General features: G+C 48.3%; 1 pseudogene; it reads left to right on the top strand.

Moving 5' to 3' along the window:
- Positions 1-272: 272 nt before the first annotated feature.
- Positions 273-5751, top strand: LOC134391284 (tubulin alpha-8 chain-like; annotated as a pseudogene).
- Positions 5752-6073: the final 322 nt, after the last annotated feature.

Genomic DNA, 6073 nt, shown 5'->3' on the forward strand with positions numbered 1-6073 from the left:
GACTTAAAGTGTGGGAAGGCCTGGAAAGAGAACCCAGTCTTTTGGGGTTTGGACTAGGTGACACACTGCTAGGCTTCAGCCTTCAGGGAGGAAAGATAGAGTGCTTCCAAGGAAGGCTTTTCAAGCCTTCATCTCCCACCCCATGCTGCTGACAGCGTGTCACTCTGCTCTGCTTCCCCCACCAGCGAGAGTGCATTTCCATCCATGTGGGCCAGGCTGGAGTACAGATAAGCAGTGCCTGCTGGGAGCTCTACTGCCTGGAGCACAACATCGAACCCAGTGGCACCATGCCCAGTGACAAGACCCTGGTGAGTGGCGATGACTCCTTCAACACCTTCTTCAGTGAGACAGGGGCTGGCAAGCATGTTCCCCGGGCTATTTTTGTGGACCTGGAGCCTCTGTTGAGGTGAGTGGGCAGCCCCTATTTTTTGCCAGTCCCAAAGTCAGTGGGGAGCTCTGCTTAGAGGAAAACACTTGGAATGCAAGCAGTACCCTTCCAAGAACAACATCAAAGATTGACATCTGTTGCTTTTGTCTAGACTCTGTCTTCAGGAAGGGTTCTGGGGGCTTCCTGTGCTGAGAGGGAGATCGGTCACACGGCTCTGTCCAGAAACTGCCAGATGTTTGAGTCAGGGGTCATACCTAAAATGAAGACTGTAGGGCCGGCCCGTGGCTCACTCGGGAGAGTGCGGTGCTGATAACACCAAGGCCCCGGGTTCGGATCCCATATACGGATGGCCGGTTCGCTCACTGGGTGAGCGTGGTGCTGACAACACCAAATCAAGGGTTAAGATCCCCTTACCGGTCATCTTTTTAAAAAAAAAAAAAAAAAAAAAGACTGTAGAAAGGAGCAGATAAAAGCAAAAAGTTTGAACTTCCTTTTACTTACCCTCAGACTCTTGAGGACGTCATTTGTCTAAGTAACTGGGAGCTGAGAGCATTCATATTGGCCCCCTGCTCAGCCTTAGCTGAAACAGACCCTTAATTGGATGTGGGCCTGTGTTAACTTGGCTATGGCTGGCTCCCAGGGGCTTTTCTGCTTCCTCCCTTCTGCATCTGGTTCTCCTCAGTTCATGAACATTGTACTCCTCCCCCGTCTATCCAAATATATTGTTTTAGATGTTAAAACCGTGGGCTGAGTTTTCTGCATTGGCCTAAATTCTTACACCAGTCACAAATGAACTGAGATTCCCCTGACACCCCTCTTATTCCTCACTAAGAAAAGTGAAGTGGCTATGATCAGAGAGAAGGGACCATGAAAGGCAACCCTGGACTTTCCTCCTCATGGGCCCACATAGGACCAGGCTTTAGAAGTGGGCCTCTGGAATGCCTGTGTTCAGCACTTTCCATTGTGCAGTTACACCCAGGGGAGCCTAGCAGCAAAGGTTCTAGCAACTTGTGTCCTCTTGTGGAATGAGACCACCCTCTCTTCCCTTTGCCCTCTTCTCAAGATAGGATAAGAACTGGCGTTTACAGGCAGCTCTTCCACCCTGATCAGCTGATATCTGGCAAGGAAGATGCTGCCAACAACTATGCCCGTGGCCACTACACTGTGGGGAAGGAGATCATCGATCTGGTGCTGGAGCAAGTTCGAAAATTGGTGAGCAGGACCCAGTGCCCCTGGCACCTGCAGGAGGTCATTGCGTCCTTAGCCTCCCTCCCTAGCCTGGGAGTCTTAACGTGTGTGGCCTGTGGCTGGTACTTAAATTAAGTGGCCTATGGCCTTTGTATCCACTCAGCTCCCCCTAGGGGGAGCTGTGTGTCCTGGGTGTGGACTAGGGTTGGATGCCTGAATAACCTGCTCTGCCTGGGTTTGTGGACTTGGACTACTATCCTGCTGGTTCCTCGCTTTGCCAGGTCTGATTGTCTGATCCAAGCCTACTTTCATCCATCTCTGCAGCAGCTCAGCTTGTTCTTAGACTCCTACGCAGATCTTCCAGCTGGGAGAGGCTCCTGCTGAGCTCCTAAAACTACCTCTCCCGATAACTCATCCCCTGTCTGAGGCACTGGAGAACCAGGAGTGAGGCCGACTGGGAGTCGGTACTTGGCACTGTCGATCTAGAGGGATTGTCTAGACATACTCTCTGCTGCTCAGTAGAGCCTGAGGACTCAGGAATGACCTGAGGACTGGGATTCTGTGCTCCCCTCCTCAAGAATGAAAATAAAACAAAGCACTCCCTCAGGTTAAACTTTTCTTATACTGACATTACCCGTGTGTCTGGTATAGACTGATGCTTCTCTGGTCCAAGGAACAGCTATATCAGAATCACCTGGGGTAGTTGTTAAACCTGCAGGTTCAGGGATTCCAGTCCAAGGTGGGCCTGGGAATCTGTGTGATCAACAGGATGCCACCACTACCATTTTCCTGCAACTAGGGGGCAAAGTGACAAAGCTAAGAGTGCCTAGCTCTGTGACTGCAAATCCTGTGTCCCGCCTCAACCCATGCCACTCCACACGCACAGCGCTGCATTTCTAGGTCATCTGTCTCCCGGGAACTCCAAGCCTCTTATAGATATTCTTTTCTCACCTCTATAGAGGTGAAGCAAAAGACATGAGGGAACTTTCTGGGGGTGATGGAAATTTCTGTCTTTATTAGTTTGGTTATAGGTGTAAACACTTGTCAAATCATTTATTGTACATTCAATAAAATGCACACACTTACGTATAAATTATACTTGTCTTAGCACAGCTAGACAAGATCACAGGTTCAGATCCCAAACCAGCCAGCTGCCCCCCAAAAATAAAATTATGCTTGTCTTCATTTTTTTTAATTTTTAAAATTTTTATTGAAACAATTGGTTATCCATATTTGTGGGGTACAGAGTTGACTATAAGTATTTGTGTACAATATGTGATGATCAGATCGGGATAGTTGTCATATTCATCATTATAAAATGTACTCACTCTTTGTGTCCATTAGCCAATTTCTCCCTAACCCCTCCTCCCTCAAAGTCTTTCAATACAGAAGTGAATGCAATTGTAGTTAGGGAACAGTAGCTTTCTAGACAGAAAAGGGTTTTGTCAGAAGAGGAGGGTGGGGGGCAGATGACAGGCCATCCACGTCCTTAACAGTGTCATCTCCTACTCTAGACTGACCAGTGCACCGGGCTTCAGGGCTTCCTGATCTTCCATAGCTTTGGGGGTGGCACTGGCTCAGGCTTCACCTCTCTGCTGATGGAACGGCTTTCTGTTGAATATGGCAAGAAGTCCAAGCTGGAGTTTGCTATCTACCCAGCCCCCCGAGTGTCCACGGCAGTTGTAGAGCCCTGTAACTCCATCCTGACCACCCATACCACCCTGGAGCACTCAGACTGTGGCTTCGTGGTAGACAACGAGGCCATCTATGACATCTGCCACTGCAACCTCGACATCGAGCACCCTGCGTACACCAACCTCAACTGGCTCATCGACCAGATTGTGTCCTCTATCACTGCCTCCCTACGTTTTGATGGTGCCCTCAACGCGGACCTCACAGAGTTCCAGACCAATCTGGTGCCCTATCCCCGCATCCATTTTCCCTGGTGATCTACTCCCCCATTGTCTCAGCTGAGAAGGCCTACCATGAGCAGCTTTCAGTGGCAGATCACCAATGCCTGCTCTGAACCTTCCAATAAGATGGTCAAGTGTGATCCTCGCCATGGCAAGTACATGGCCTGCTGCATGCTCTACCATGGAGAAGTGGTGCCCAAGGATGTGAACGCCGCCATTGCCACCATCAAGACCAAGCACAGCATCCAGTTTGTGGACTGGTGTCCCACAGGTTTCAAGGCAAGTTGGTGATAAAGAGGGATTATTAGCACATGGATCGAGTACTTGCAGAGAAGGGAGATTCCTTTAGAGCTGCAGGAATGCAGAACAAGTGCACTAGGGATGGAGAGAATAGGACAGATAACAGCTTTAGAGGGTGTCTTTAACTTGATAGATCTCAACCAGTCTAGAAGCCAGGCCTTTGGACTGTAAGCCAGAGTGGATTCTGCTTGAAAGCTTGCCTTTATGAAAGGAAAAATATCAGTTTCATGTCACTTAGCCTGGCAAATAGTCATTCCCCAGGCTTGCCAGTCAAATTGGGGGGAATGGCCTCCTCGTTTACATGTGCCTGGGACATAGCCACATGATATGGCACTTGCTCAGAAAGGAATGCTTTTGGAAGCGCAGAAAGGCCTGCCGTCAAATAATGGGGAAAACGTGGGTCTGAAGGTCAGACAGCTTGTGTTCTGCATCTGTGAATGCAGTCTCTTCCTTTTGCAGTGATGAGGAAGAACTCGTTTATGCCCCACCCTGTTAGCAGTTCACTTTCCCAGGGTGCTGGACGTGTGACCTAGTTTAAGTTTTATGGGTTTGTTCTGGGGTAAGACTCTAGAAGGATTAAAGGTAGCAACTATGGCATTTATAAAACACATATAGCTTTCCTGTCCTGTGACACTGCTGTGAATGTGACCACAATGGGAGGGGATCCAGGGACTCCTGGTCATAAAGATAATAGCTGCTTGCTAGTGTCAAGGAGTTGTCTTGTAGCTCAGAACTCGAAATGAGGGGTAGGATATCTGGTAGACAGACTGTTTCTGCCTCCATATTAGGAAGAGCTTTAGCTACTCAAAGGCAGACTAGGCTGCTTTTAGGAAGTACAGTAAGTTTTCTGTCCTTAGAGGCACTAATAGGAAGTTAACCTTTTTTTAAGAGGGGGAAAAACCCAAAATATGAAATGTATTTCTAAATTCTGGGTAGACCAATGTTCAAAGTATGTTAAGTTGCATTTTGTTTTTGAGCAGCTGGCCAATACGGGGATCCAAACCCTTGACCTTGGTGTTATAACACTGAGCTTTAACCAACTGAGCTAACTGGCCAGCCCAAAGTAGGTTAAGTTTAGATTCAATTGGAGATGTTCACAAAATTTTATATTTTTTACACTATTTTTAAACTACAGGAAAGAAGGAAGCCTAGTACAATTAACACCCATATGCCCACTACCTAGATTTAACATCTAAATCTGTTTCTTTATTTTTGCTTTGTTGACCCATTTAAGCTCACTTATATAGCTATATAACCAATCTGGTTTTATGCCTACCAAAATTAATAATACTTCCCCCAAATAAGAATACCTAATCAGTATTCAAAGTTTCCAGTTGCCACAAATGTTTTTTATGGTCAATTTTTCAGTCAGGACCTAATCAAGGACCAGGCATTATACTTATTTGTCTGTAAAGTCTTTTAATGTAAAATATTCCACCTTTTTTCTTGGTAGTGACTTTGAAGGGACTAGTCTTGTCCTGTAGAATTTCCCACATTCTGGATTTGTGTTTCCTCATGGTGATGATCTTCCTCTATCTCCTTGTTTCTTACAGGTTGGCAAGTGCCAAACGCCAAGTGACAGTCCCTTCCCCACTTATGGGGATCCTAGTACAGACCCCTTCCTGGGAACATGGAGCCAGGCACTCACTACTTTCTGTTTCTTCTTAGGTTGGCATCAACTACCATTCCCCCGCAGTGGTGCCTGGGGGCGACCTAGCCAGGGCGCAGCGGGCAGTCTGCATGCTAAGCAACAACACAGCCATCGCCGTGGCTTGGGCCCGCCTCAACCACAAGTTTGACCTGATGTATGCCAAGCGGGCATTTGTGCACTGGTATGTGGGCGAGGGCATGGAGGAAGGGGAATTCTCTGAGGCCCGAGAGGACCTGGCCGCCCTGGAGAAGGATTATGAAGAAGTGGGCACAGAGTCCGTGGACGGTGAGGATGAGAGTGAGGACTTCTAGGGGCCCTGGCACCTGCAACACCTCGTGTCTCGCTCCAGTTTTGTATCTCTCTCTCCACTGTTTCCCCAACCCCCTGCAAATACGATTGATGCCGCAAGTGATGTGGAATTCTCTAACCTTCCCAACTTCCTTTGTCGTCCTTCTAAGTTAAGGGGCAGGGTGGCCTCTGCCTCCAGGGACGCTGGCCAGGGAGTGTCTGGTGGAGGATCTGCACTCTGTCCTTCTAGGTGAGCTGACGAACATCTGCCAGCTAAGCACCTGGGCTGTGCTGCTTTGACTTCATGTAGGTCCCTGAGTGCCCCTATTTGCCCAGCCCACCTCA

The sequence above is a fragment of the Cynocephalus volans genome, chromosome 11 (assembly GCF_027409185.1).
Source record: "Cynocephalus volans isolate mCynVol1 chromosome 11, mCynVol1.pri, whole genome shotgun sequence".
Taxonomy (NCBI): Eukaryota; Metazoa; Chordata; class Mammalia; order Dermoptera; family Cynocephalidae; genus Cynocephalus; species Cynocephalus volans.